Source organism: Ammospiza caudacuta, chromosome 6 (genome assembly GCF_027887145.1).
Source record: "Ammospiza caudacuta isolate bAmmCau1 chromosome 6, bAmmCau1.pri, whole genome shotgun sequence".
In the NCBI taxonomy this organism is placed as follows: domain Eukaryota; kingdom Metazoa; phylum Chordata; class Aves; order Passeriformes; family Passerellidae; genus Ammospiza; species Ammospiza caudacuta.
Window position 1 is genome coordinate 63982977 of NC_080598.1, and position 13429 is coordinate 63996405.

General features: G+C 49.6%; 1 protein-coding gene across 1 annotated transcript in view; it reads right to left on the reverse strand.

Annotated features, from left to right (window-relative positions):
* GNG2 (G protein subunit gamma 2) overlaps positions 1–12331 on the reverse strand; it is a 31468-nt gene extending 19137 nt beyond the window's left edge. The window contains exon 1 of the mRNA XM_058806485.1: positions 12254–12331. The gene's annotated coding sequence lies outside the window, so the exon portion shown is untranslated. The remainder of the gene's footprint in view (positions 1–12253) is intronic.
* Positions 12332–13429: the final 1098 nt, after the last annotated feature.

A 13429-nucleotide genomic window follows, 5' to 3' on the forward strand; every position in this document is an offset into this window, starting at 1 on the left:
TGTATTTTAAATTTTCCTAATAAAGAACTGATATTCCTATTCTGCAGGAGGGCTGAGCCACCATGGAATGGAACTGCTGCCACCACCCTGACCCACAAGGTGTCAGGTCTATTCTGACTCTGTCAGTGGGGACTTTTTTATTTGTACTATTGCATTTGTATTTTTAATTTTCCCAATAAAGAACTGCTATTCCTACTCCCATATCTTTGCCTGAGAGGCCCTTAATTTCAAAATTATAATAATTCACAGGGAGGGGTTTCACATTTTCCATTTCAGGGGAGGCTCCTGCCTCCCTTAGCACACACCTGGCTTTCCAAACCAAAACTGATGCACACAGGGATGTGTGTAGGGATCTGGGCAGGGCTGGAGCCCTGGCAGAGCTCAAACCAGGTTATTCGGGCGGGCTGGCAGAAGTAGGTTGTTGGTGCTGCTGCTCTGACCCATATTATCCCAATTAAATTTAACTCCCTGCCCCTGTGTCCCCTGTGCCCTGCTGCATTCCAGGCTGCAGCTGGCCCTGTTTTTGGAGGCAGGGTGTACACCTGGGTCCTGCCCAGCAATGAGGAGAGGAGGGCACGGCCAGCGTGGCAGAACTGGGGCAGCATTTCTGATCCAGGCTTTCCACAGCATCCACAGCTGCTCCAGCAGTGGCTGTATCACAGGATGGGAATTCTGGGATAATTTTGGGGGATTTGGTGTGTTTTAGGTGTGGGTTGTGGGGTAAAACACACCAAATCCCCCCAGATTATCACAGTTGTCTTGGGGCTGTGATAATTTCAGGTCTCACATCCCTGAGCGAGCAGTGAATGAGTAAAGCATCTGCTTGAGGGCCACAGCACAATGGGCAGGTGGAAAATCCACATGGAACAGGGTTTAGCAGGATTCTGAGGGGGAAAAAAGAAAAAAAAAGGTATAAAAGGAAGGAGGAAAAAAGAGAAATAAAAAGAGGAAAAAAAGGTATAAAAGGAAGGGGGGAAAAAGAGAAATAAAAAGAGGGAAAAGAGAGAAAAAAGGTATAAATGGAATGGGGGAAAAAGAGAAATAAAAGAAGAAAAAGAGAGAAAAAAGGGTATGAAAGGAAGGGGGGGAAAAGAGAAATAAAAAGAGAGGGGGGAAAAGGGTATAGATGGAAGGGGGGAAAAAGAGAAATAAAAAGGGAAAAAGAGAGAAAAAAAAGGGTATAAATGGAAGGAGAAAAAGAGAAATAAAAAGAGGGAAAAGAGAGAAAAAAGGTATAAATGGAACGGGGGAAAAAGAGAAATAAAAGAAGAAAAAGAGAGGAAAAAGGGTATGAAAGGAAGGGGGGGGAAAGAGAAATAAAAAGAGAAAAAAAGGGTATAAATGGAAGGGAGGAAAAGAGAGAAATAAAAAGAGAGAAAAAGGTATAAAAGGAAGGGGGGAAAGAGAAATAAAAAGAGGAAAAATAGAGGAAAAAAGTGTATGAATGGAAGAGGGGAGAAAGAGAAATAAAAAGAGGAAAGAGAGAGGAAAAAAGGGTATGAAAGGAAGGAGGAAAAAGAGAAATAAAAAGAGGAAAAAAGGTTATAAAAGGAAGGGGGAAAGGAGAAATGAAAAAGAGAGGAAAAAAAGGTTATAAATGGAAGGGGGAAAAACGAGAAATAAAAAGAGGGAAAAAGGTATAAATGGAAGGGGAGGAAAACAGAAATAAAAAGAGGGAAAAGAAAGGGGAAAAAGGTATAAATGGAAGGGAGGGAAAGATAAATAAAAAGAGAGAAAACGGTATAAAAGGAAGGGGAAAAAAGAGAAATAAAAAGAGGAAAAAGAGAGAAAAAAAGGGTATAAATGGAAGTGGGGGGAAGAGAAAGAAAAAGAAAAAGGTATAAAAGGAAGGGGGGAAAAGAGAAATAAAAAGAGGGAAAAGAGAGAAAAAAAGGTACAAATGGAAGGGGGGGGAAGAGAAATAAAAAGAGGAAAAAAGAGAGGAAAAAAGGGCATGAAAGGAAGGGGGAAAAAGCAAAATAAAAAGAGGAAAAAGGGGTAGAAAAGGAGAAATAAAAAGAGAGAAAAAAAGGAAAAAAGGAGGAAAAAAAAAGGGGGCATGTGCTTAGCATCTTTCCTTTGCTCCAGGCCTGACCCACCTACATTTTCCCTGACCACGCTGCTCCTGCAAACAGCAAAATTGGCTTTTCCCTGCCAGCTGCTCCCTCAGAGCCTTTCCCACCCCATTCCCTGGTCCATCTCCATCCTCAGCCTCCCTCATCCCTTACTGACCTCCACAGAGAGCTCCTCACCTTCCCCGGAGAGCCCTAAACCCCCCAAACCAGCCCATTTCTCCCCAAAACCCTGGCAGAGATCCCTTCCTGCTGAGTCCAGGGTGCTGCTTTCCCAGCTGTGGGTGACACGAGCTCAGCACACACCGCTGCCTTTACACTCACACGGCAAAAAAAGAACGAAAGGTGCAAAATTCCAAGCCTGAGGAACGCTGGAAAGCCTGGATGAAGCAGCCCAGGACAGCTGGATCCCCTCCCTCCCCATGCAGGGATCCCTCAGGTGCTTCATTTATCCCAGTCCCGGAGCTCTGATCCTTCTGGAATCACTGCCTTGGCACCACGGGTTTTGTCTTAAATATTCTATACGTGCTTTTTAAATATAACTTATATAAATTTATATAATTTATATAATAATATCTTTAAATAATTCACGAGTTTGAGCTTACTAGTTTAACATTAATTTCTCTTTTTCTATAGTTTGCATTTTTTTCCCATCAACTACTGCATACCCTGTATTTTCTCCTTTTGCAAGGAGTTGTATCTCTGTTAGCTAACACCATTCCCAAAGGCCTATTTTGGGGTGTCTTCTGCTAGTATGATTTTATTTTATTTTATTTTATTTTATTTTATTTTATTTTATTTTATTTTATTTTATTTTATTTTATTTTATTTTATTTTATTTTATTTTATTCCTGTATCCAACTTTCTGGTTTTCTGTCCCATTTTTCAAGATTTTTATCTTCATCTTATCTTATCTTTTTATTGATCCCCTCTCTCTGTTTTTCACTTTTCTCTAACAACCTAAATACCACTTTTCTTTCTACTATACACACACAAAAAATAAAAAACCTTTTCTCCACACTACTTTTCAATACAATACACCTCCCTCCAAGGAGATATAGTGAAGCTTAAAATGCACAATCTACATTATGCACAATATACATTATTATACATTACACAATATACACAATCTACATTACATATACTTTCATTTGTCTATATTCACTCACTTTTATTTCTCATTCCCCAGGGTTAAACACCTTTCCCTGCCTACCTGCTACTGGGAAATCTCTGTTTCACTATTTTCTGTATTTTTCCTGAGCTGCTCGTTGGGGGATCTCAGTTCCAGGCAGGATGTGGATTCCAAACCAGCCCAACTTTTCTATCATTTAATAGAAACACTCACACAGGGCTTAGATTTTCAAGCTTAAAAAAAATAATAATAATAATTTCCTCCCTTATTTGCTGCTTATACCTCTCCTTAAGCCTGGCTGGCTGCATTAAAATAATCTTTTTATTCCCTTTATTCCCGGTTTTTATTCACAGTGTGGAGGGAGGAAGGAGGAGGGAGAGTTTCCCCCAGCTCTGGCATTAAGTGGGGAGTGAGGGAAGCACCAGAGGTGGATGCAAATCCCTGAGCAAGGATGTGAGGCTGAGCAATTCTATTAAATCAGCTGATAAATAATGCAAGGGATTTTGATGGGGCCGGCCCTGACAGCACGACACAAACACCACCAGGTCTCCAGCATGTTCAAAATCCAAGGGATGCAGCAAGAACTGACCCCAAAGCCTTTCCCAGCACGTAAAGATGAAAAAGAGGGTCACTCTGGAGCTCTGTCCCCACCAGGGCTTTGCCCTTTCCCAAGGTTCTGCACAAAGCCATGGAATCCACCATGGAAGGCCTGGCCAATGCTCAGCATTTCCCCAGGTGGGGAAGCTCTGCCTGGGCCCTTCCCAGCAGCAGCCTCAGGCCTGGGGGTTCATTAGAAATTAGAAGAGGTTCAGGCAGGTTGTGATGGTTCCCAAAGTGCTGCAGAACCAGAGAGGGGCAGGAAATCCCTGAGGAGGAGCCTGGAGCATGGAGAAAACCCAGGCATGTTCCTGCAGGACAACTTGGGCCTACACGGGGACAGCTCTGACCTGCCCTGAGTGATGGGTGGGAGCAGAGATTCCCAATTCCCAATCTCCCACCCATCCCTGCCCTCTGTGTCCTGTCCCTCCATGCCTTGTCCCCAGTCCCTCTGCAGCTCTCCTGGAGCCCCTTCAGGCCCTGCCAGGGGCTCTGAGCTCTCCCTGGAGCCTTCTCCTCTCCAGGGGAACATTCCCAGCCCTCAGAGCACCTCCATGGCTCCTCTGGGCTCCTGGGCACTGGGAATTGTTCCAGTCTCAGGAGGCTCAGACCAAGCCCTGCCTGTTTCTCCCAAGGTTTCTGTGCAGAATCCCTTGGGCTGCGGACATGACAATGACAAATGTCACAGGCACAGACACTGGCACTGCCCTGGTGTCCCCCTGGGGACAGTGGCATTGTGGGGACGTTTCCCTGGCACCCCTGACTCTCAACACCTTCTTTATCCTCCTTCCCTGCTCCAGAGCAAAACCAGAGAGGAATCGGATCAGTGCTGAGCATCTCCCATCAGCTGGCAGCTGCTGCTTTCTTACCCAAAATACCCAAAAACGACCCCAAAGCACAGCTCCTCCAAACCCACAGCTCCTGCACAGGAACCCACAGCTCCAGGGAGGATTTTAAACCTGAAGGATCCTCCCAGCATCATTTCAGCACTGTCCTTAAGGGATCAGAGCACAGACTGTGCCTGTTGGACACCTGGCAATGCTCCCTGTGCCATCCCAAGGGATGCTCCAACAGGTTCAATATTCCTGAACCTCATCCAGCTCCTGGTTTGTCCTCTGGGACACAGCCCAGATGGGAGAACACAGCTCCTCCTCACCCCTGCAGGCTCTGGGGGCTGCGCAGGGACACTCTGCCTGTCCCCAAGGTGCCACCACCCCCGTGGTGGCTCTTCCCTGGCTCAGCACCACGTCTGCTCCTTGGGAAAAGGAACCAGGAAAAAGAAATCATTGAAAAAGAATTGGCAAAAGTTGCAGTGGAATTTCAATCCCCACCCCTGGAGGGACAGAAAAGCACTGTGGGGTGGTGGCACTCGGGGACGTGGGCGCTTGGAGATTTGAGAGGGATTTTCCAATTCCACAATTTCCTGGCACGAGAAACACGACAGCACCCGAACGTTAATGACCATAATGACCTTAATGACCGTAATTAGCACATGAACCCACCATGAATTAGCAGTGCCACTCTTCTCCTGCAGGTGCCAGCCCTGGGGACATCAGGGCTCTTCCTGCGCAGGCAGGGGCAGGAGGAGAGGGAAGAGAGGGATCCTCAGTGTGAAAATGTGTATTTGATGATTGGCTTTTTGCAAATATTCAAATGAATATTGTATGTGTTGTGTTAGAAAGTGATGCTGTGTTAATTCTCTTAAGTAGTGTGTTAAATATAGTTTTAGGTTATAACAAAATGTTAAAATAGAAACTATGCTATGTAAGATACTTTTTTTAAAGAAAGGACTTGCAGCCACAGGAGATAGCAGCCACAGGACACCTGAATCTTTCAGAGAAAGAGAATTTATTGCTCCATTCTCAGGAGAAATGAACTTCTTCCTGCATCGAAGGCACTGTCAAGAGTCAGAGGAAGAAGCTGACACTGCCCAGCCAGAATCCTGTGTTTGAATGGAATTTATGCATCATGGATGAGGTGGATGAATATGCAACAGGCTGTTGCTTTTAAGGGTTAATCCTCTGCTAATGTGTGTCCTTCTTTGGGCTTGTTTTGCCCAGAAAAGGTACCCGGACTGTCCGTAACCCTTTGTATTTATTGTCTCATATTGTCCTAATCCAAATTGTCCAAATCATTATCAGTCTAATTATATTACTATTTTTATCACCATTTTATTACTAATAAACTTTTAAAATTTTGAAAATAAGTGATTGGCGTTTTTCACACTCAGCACGGATTTACTCCGGTAACGTGCCAGAATCAGGGGGTGGTGACACAGGACACCAATGATGTCCCCATGGCACCGATGATGTCCCCGTGGTCCCCTCTGCTGCAGGGATGGGCATGGTAGCAGGAAACATCCAGGTTTTGGGGCTGGGTTTGTCCCCCTGGCCCCTCAGAAGAGCAGCCCTGTGACCCCAGGAACACCGAGGGATTTGCAGTGGGAATATCCCGTGCTCTGCCAAGGATTTTCCCCTTTTGGGGGATTTTATATGAGCACAAATCCCTGAGGAGCTGCAAGGCAGCTCCTCCCCACCCAGATCCCTCTTGCAGTGCCCATCCAGGACCTTTCCAGCTGTTCCTAGGGAGCATTAAGGGATGGACAGAGACAGCTTTCCTTCCCAAAGCCCTCGGGAGAGCAGAGAGGAAGATAAACCTGTTAAACTGAGCCAGCAGCTCAGCCAAAGGAGCTTATTTATCCAGCAGCACCCCTGGAATAACCAACCTGCAGCCCAGGAACCTGCAGGAGAGCAGCAGAGAGCTCCAACCACCATAGCTTCCCTTGGATAAACTAATTAAGCCGGGCTCTAATGAGGATGATGATGACAGACAAGAGGGGAAGGAAAGTGCTGAGTGAAAAGCCAGGGAAGGACGAGATAAGGTGAAAACTAATTGTGTTTGGGAGGATAAGCAGGTCCTGGTGCAGCTGCTGCTTCCCAGGAATCATCCAGGCTGCCTCAGCTGCAAGGTGCTGATTTTTCAAGGCTTGGCCCAATGTAATTTCTGAAGGGATTTATTTTTTTATTCCCACTGATCCTGGTGCTTGGAGTCCATCATTCCCACGTGAAATGCAGGGGATGAGGGATTTTAGACTCCAGCCTCAGCATGGCTGCATCTGAGCCCATCCCAGATGGTCTCTTAGATCCCTTCCAACCCAAGCTACCTGTGATTCCCTGATCTGTGATTCTCTGATCTGTCATTCCCTGATCCTGTGATTCCATGATTTCCTGATCTGTCATTTCCTGATCTGTGATTCCCTCATTTGTGATTCCCTGATCCCCTTATCCTGTGATTCCCTGATCCTGTGATTCTGTGATTCCCTGATCCTGTCATTCAAGACCTGTGATTCCCTGATCCTGTAATTTCTCGAACTGTCATTTCTTGATCTGTGATTCCCTGACCTCTCATTCCCTGCTCCTGTCATTCATTTCCTGCTCTTGTCATTCCCTGATCTGATTCCCTGATCCTGTGATTTCCTAATCTGTGATTCCTTGCTCCTGTCATTCCCTGATTCCGTGGTCATGTCATTGCCTGACCCTGTGATTCCCTGATCTGTGATTCCCTAATTTGTGATTCCCTGATCCTGTGATTCCATGATTCCCTGATCCTATGATTTCCTAACCTGTGATTCCTTGCTCTTGTCATTCCCTGATCTGATTCCCTGCTCCTGTCATTCTCTGATTCCTTGCTCCTGTCATTGCCTGACCCTGTGATTCCCTGATCTGTGATCCTGTGATTCCCTGATCCTGTCATTCAAGACCTGTGATTCCTTGATCCTGTCATTTCTTGATCTGTGATTCCCTGATCCTGTGATTTCCTAATCTGTGATTCCCTGATCCTGTAATTCTCTGATTCCCTAATTTGTGATTCCTTGCTCCTGACATTCCCTGCTCCTGCATCATTCCCTGATCTGTGATTCCCTGATCTGTCATTCCCTGCTCCCTCCATTCCCTGATTTCCTGATCCTGTCATTCATTCCCTGTGCCTGCCATTCCCTGATTCCCTGCTCCTGTCATTATGTGATTTCCTTATCTGTGATTCCCTGCTCCTGCCATTCCCTGCTGCGGCCCCCAGCCTCCTCGATTCCCTTGCACCTCCCTAATCAAAGGCATCATTAATTAATTAACCAACCACTGGCCTGATCCAACACTCACACTCCACCAGCACCATCCCAGCCCCACCCTGGATGGGGTTTGGAACAATCCTGGCTTCTCCATGGAGCCAAATCCAGCTGGATCCTGCCCAGCTCAGAGCTGCCCTGTCCCTGCAGCCACCCTGAGCACCTGAGCATCCCCACCAGGACACCCCTGGCCATTCCCTCAGGGAATTTGGGTGGACAAAACCCCTCCTGTGCTCCAAAGGGAGTGGATGTGGGGGGTTTGCACCACGCATGAGGCACCCAGAGGGAAAAATGCACATGGAAAGCTGAGCAGGGAATAAAACAGTGCGAGGACAAGCAAAAAAATCCCTGGCTCAGTGGAGCAGGATGCAGCCACATCCTTTTCCATGGAATGGGGTTTCATCCCTGCTCCCCACGAAGATGCTGAGCCCAGAGAGGGGAACAGCAAGAGAAGAGCCTGAAAAGCAGGAAAAGCTGAAAATCCAGCTCTGACCTGCCCTTTTCCATGCTGGCTGTGAACACACACGGACACATCCCGCTTTCCCCATCCCACTTTCTCCTCTCCAGGTGAGCACCCCCAGCTCTCCCAGCCTGGCTCCAGCCCTCAGAGCACCTCCATGGCTCCTCTGGGCTCCTGGGCACTGGGAACTGTTCCAGTCTCAGGAGGCTCAGACCAAGCCCTGCCTGTTTCTCCCAAGGTTTCTGTGCAGAATCCCTTGGGCTGCTGACATGACAGTGACAAATGTCACAGGCACAGACACTGGCACTGCCCTGGTGTCCCCCTGGGGACAGTGGCATTGTGAGGACGTTTCCCTGGCACCCCTGACTCTCAACACCTTCTTTATCCTCCTTCCCTGCTCCAGAGCAAAGCCAAAGAGGAATCAAATCAGAGCTGGGCATCTCCCATCAGCTGGCAGCTGCTGCTTTCTTACCCAAAATACCCAAAAACGACCCCAAAGCACAGCTCCTCCAAACCCACAGCTCCTGCACAGGAACCCACAGCTCCAGGGAGGATTTTAAGCCAACTGAAGCCTGAGGAATCCTTTTCCCATCCCGCTTTCCCCATCCCGCTCCGGGCACAGCAGGGAGATCCTTGGCAAAGCCACGCTGAGGACTGATGCCACTCGAGCCTGAAATGCTGTTTTTCCAGGGTAAATCCCTAAATCCCAGCCCCAAACGGGGCGATCCAGGGGGAGGGAGGGTCCTGGATGTGCCCTCCTGGAGCATCCCAATGGGATGGGCGGGATGGAGCAGGACAGCCGCCCCTGGCAGCGATTTTTGGGGACATGAGGGGTCCGTGGGGCTCCAGCACCGTCTCTCCCGCCCTAATTACTATGGAAACAGCCGGCGCCTGCCTGTCCTCCTTCGGTGACTCACCGGGATTCAGGAGCCCCTGGAATTCCAGCGGGAGCATCCGCGGGGCTGCCGGGCGGGATTGGCACTGCCCACCCCGGGAAAATCGCGTTTATATTGCATTTTCCACTTGGCATGGGGTGGCAAAGCAGCAGGTGGGGTTGGGGATTAATGCCAGTAATAACAGTAATAATATTAATAATAACAATACCACAAAATATAAATATAAATATAAATATAAATATAAATATAAATATAAATATAAATATAAATATAAATATAAATATAAATATAAATATAAATATAAATATAAATATAAATATGCTTCTTGACCAGCTCGCAGCCATCAATCCATGGGATTCCCTTCAGGATTGCCTGCTCCTGGTCTTGAGAACCCCCATGCCATGAAGCAGCCTCAGTTATCACCTCCCCCAGATGCAAAATGTGCCCCACCAAGGAGAAAACCCCACGAGATCCTTCAGGGTGGTGCATTATCCACTGGGAGCAAAGCTGGCAGCTCCCAGGGAAGCTGGGAGAGGGGATGGGCACGTGTGGAGAGACCACAGGTCCTCCCAAGGTGGGAATATCCCATTTTTGGGGGCAAGGCTGCCTCCAGGCATGATCCAGGTGAGCAGCCAGCAGCACATTGCATCAAGCATCACCCCTCCCTCCTCCTCCTCCAAGGCTGGAAATGCCTAAAAAAGCCCCAAAATTGGTGCCAAGGAGCCGCTGGGGCCATGCCCGGCCTTGTAGGGCCAGCACAGAAGGTGGGGTGGGATAGGGATCAGCCCATCCCTGAATCCCACAAAACAGGGTGGGAAAAGCCCCTTTAGAACCCTCCAAACCCCCTCCCAGAGAAAGGCTTGGCCCCAGGGCTTTCCTGGCAATAATTAATTGAGTCATATTTCAATGCAGCCAGCGGCCATATGGTTGGAAAGAGGATTAAAAAATCTGCATGCTCCAGTTGCATCCAGGGAAATCCAGTTATGAGGAAAAATCCTCCGTGCCTGGCTGCAGCCTGCTGCCACCCATCCACACGGCCCCAGCCCCTTCTCCAGGACAGAGGAGCTGGGGATGATGGATTGGGAGCGATTGGGGGAAGTGGGGAAAGAAATGAGAGCAGCAGGAAATGGGGAAAGAAATAAGAGCAGCAGAGGCAGATCACTGCTGCTCCCAGCCCCCTGCCCTTTGGGCACCGCGCTCTAAGTTCATTAGCAGCTCATTAGCGATTGAATAATGAGGGGGTATGGCTGTGCCTCAGGACTGGCCTTAAATAATTTAATAAATATAAATCATTTCCCACCAAGGAGGTGAGAATCGTGGGGTCTCTGACAGGGGTGGGAAGGGTCCCTAAAGCCCATCCCATCCCACTCCCTGCCATCCACACCTTCCCCAAGCCCTGTCCAACCTGGCCTGGAACAATTCCAGGGATTTGGGGCAGCCCCAGCTGCTCTGGGCACCCTGTGCCAGGGCCTGCCCACCCTCACAGCCAGGAATTTCCTCCCAATTTCTATTCCAGAATTTCCCCCTAATTTCTATTCCAAATCCTCCCTGTGTCGGTTTTTTGCTGGATTCCCCCCTCCCAGCCCTGGACCGGTTTTCCTCGAGAGATTTTCCCGGGAATCCTTCTTCACCCAAAGCACAGCTGGGAAAACACGGATTGGGATATAAAGGAGAGGGGCATGGCTGTGGGGATGGACCTGCATGGACATCGCCCCCAGACCCCCCCAAGCCAGGCTGGGGCTGATCCCAGCACATGCTGCTGCAGGGATTTGGGATCGGGAAAATCTCCCCGTTCCTTCCTTCCTTCCTTCCTTCCTTCCCGTGATTACAAAAAAAAAAAAAAAAAAGAAAAAAAGAAAAAAAAAAAAAGAAAAAAAATCAGGGAAGAAAGAACACTACGTCTCATTCATCCGCGGAGAAAGCCTCGCCTGTGATGGCAAATCAGCTGATTAAGGAGGATCAAACCCTTTAAATCCAACCTTTGTTGGGAGCCCGAGCTCGCTGCACAAAGCACCTTCGGGTGGGACCCCGGGGTGTCCCTGGGCGCGGGGAATGCGAGATTTGGGGGAATTCTGCAGATTTGGGAGCGGCTCGGTCCCCACGGGGGTCAGGGACAGCGGGGGTGGGGACAGCCCTGCCCGGCCCCACCTGCGCCAGCGCTCCCAGTGATTCCAGTGCTCCCAGTGCTCACTCCCAGTGCTCCCAGTGCTCCCAGTGCCAGTGCTCCCAGTGCTCACTCCCAGTGCTCCCAGTGCCAGTGCTCCCAGTGCCAGTGCTCCCAGTGCTCACTCCCAGTGCTCCCAGTGTTCCCAGTGCCAGTGTTCCCACTGCCCCCAGTGCCAGTGCTCCCAGTGCTCACTCCCAGTGCTCCCAGTGCCAGTGTTCCCAGCGCTCCCAGTGCCAGTGTTCCCAGTGCTCACTCCCAGTGCTCCCAGTGTTCCCAGTGCCAGTGCTCCCAGTGCTCACTCCCAGTGCTCCCAGTGCCAGTGTTCCCAGCGCTCCCAGTGCCAGTGCTCCCAGTGCTCACTCCCAGTGCTCCCAGTGTTCCCAGTGCCAGTGTTCCCACTGCCCCCAGTGCCAGTGCTCCCAGTGCTCACTCCTAGTGCTCCCAGTGCTCACTCCCAGTGTTCCCAGTGCTCCCAGTGCCAGTGCTCCCAGTGTTCCCAGTGCCAGTGTTCCCACTGCCCCCAGTGCCAGTGCTCCAGTGCTCACTCCCAGTGCTCCCAGTGCCAGTGCTCCCAGTGCCAGCCCTGCCAGCGCTCCCAGTGCTCCCCGTGCTCCCAGTGCCAGCCCTGCCAGTGTTCCCAGCGCTCCCAGTGCTCCCAGTAACAGCCTTCCCAGCGCACCCAGCGCTCCCAGTACTCACGCCCAGTGTGCCCAGTGCCCCCAGTGCCAGCCCGGCCAGTGTTTCCAGTGCTCACTCCCAGTGCTCCCAGTGACAGCCCTCCTAGGGCTCCCAGTGCCCCCATTCCGTACCTGGAAGCGGTGCCCCGGTTTCCCGCGGGGCCGGCGGCGGCGGGACGGACAGACGGACAGCGGGATGGACAGACGGACGGACGGACGGACGGGCGCTGGGATGGAGGAGGGAGGGCCGGGGGGACGCGGCCGCAGCAGCAGGAGGAGGAGGAGGATGAGGAGGAGGAGGATGGTGGTCAGCAGCAGCCCCGAGCGGCGAGTCCCCACCCAGCTTTGTCTGCGCTCATCCCGCTGCCTACAGGAAGCGGCTCAGCCCCGACTTCCTCCTCCTCCTCCTCCTCCTCCTCCTGATGCTCTGCGCTCCCCCGGCGTTCGGGGATCGCTCCTGCCCAGACCCCGCTGCCCCCTCCCTGTCCCTGTCCCTGTCCCTGTCCCTGTCCCTGTCCCTGCCCCTTGCACGGCCCCTTGTCCCTCGGCCACCCCACGGCGCCCCGAGCCCGCACCCGCTCCGTGCCCACCCCACACCCGTGTGCACCCCCAGTTCCTACGCCCGCCCCGTATCCCCCCGAACCCCTCCTGAACCCCCCTGCACCCATCACAGCCCTAAAGCACCCCTGAACCCCACACACCCACCCCTGCACGCCACAGCCCCCAAACCCACCCCTGCCCTCTCGCAGCCCCTGCACTGCTCCAAACGCCCCCAGCCTGGCTCCCCCATGTCCCTGGAGCCCCCCAAAACCCCGGATCCCTCCCAGCCCTTCCCTCCCCAACACCCCCCATACCCCTGGCACACCCAAACCCCTCCCTGCCCCTCCAACCCTTCCCAAATCCAAGGTTCCCATTAGGGCACAGCTCAGGGGATCACTTATTATTTTATTTATTTTATTTTATTTTATTTTATTTATTTTATTATTTTTTATTTTATATTTTATTTTATTATATTTTACTTTATTAATTTATTTTTTATTTTATTTTATTTTATTTTTATTTTATTTATTATTTTATTTATTATTTTATTTTATTATTATATTTTATTATTTTAATTTTTTTACTTTATTTTATTATTTTATTTTATTTTATTTTTTATTTTATTTTATTATTTTATTTTATTTTTATTATTTTATTTTATTTTATTTTATTTTAATTTTATCTTATTTTTCACATGCCCAGTTTAGGGGAATTTCAGGTGGAAAATTCTGGAGGCATGAGGAATGGGGTTTTTATAAGGTGGCTTTT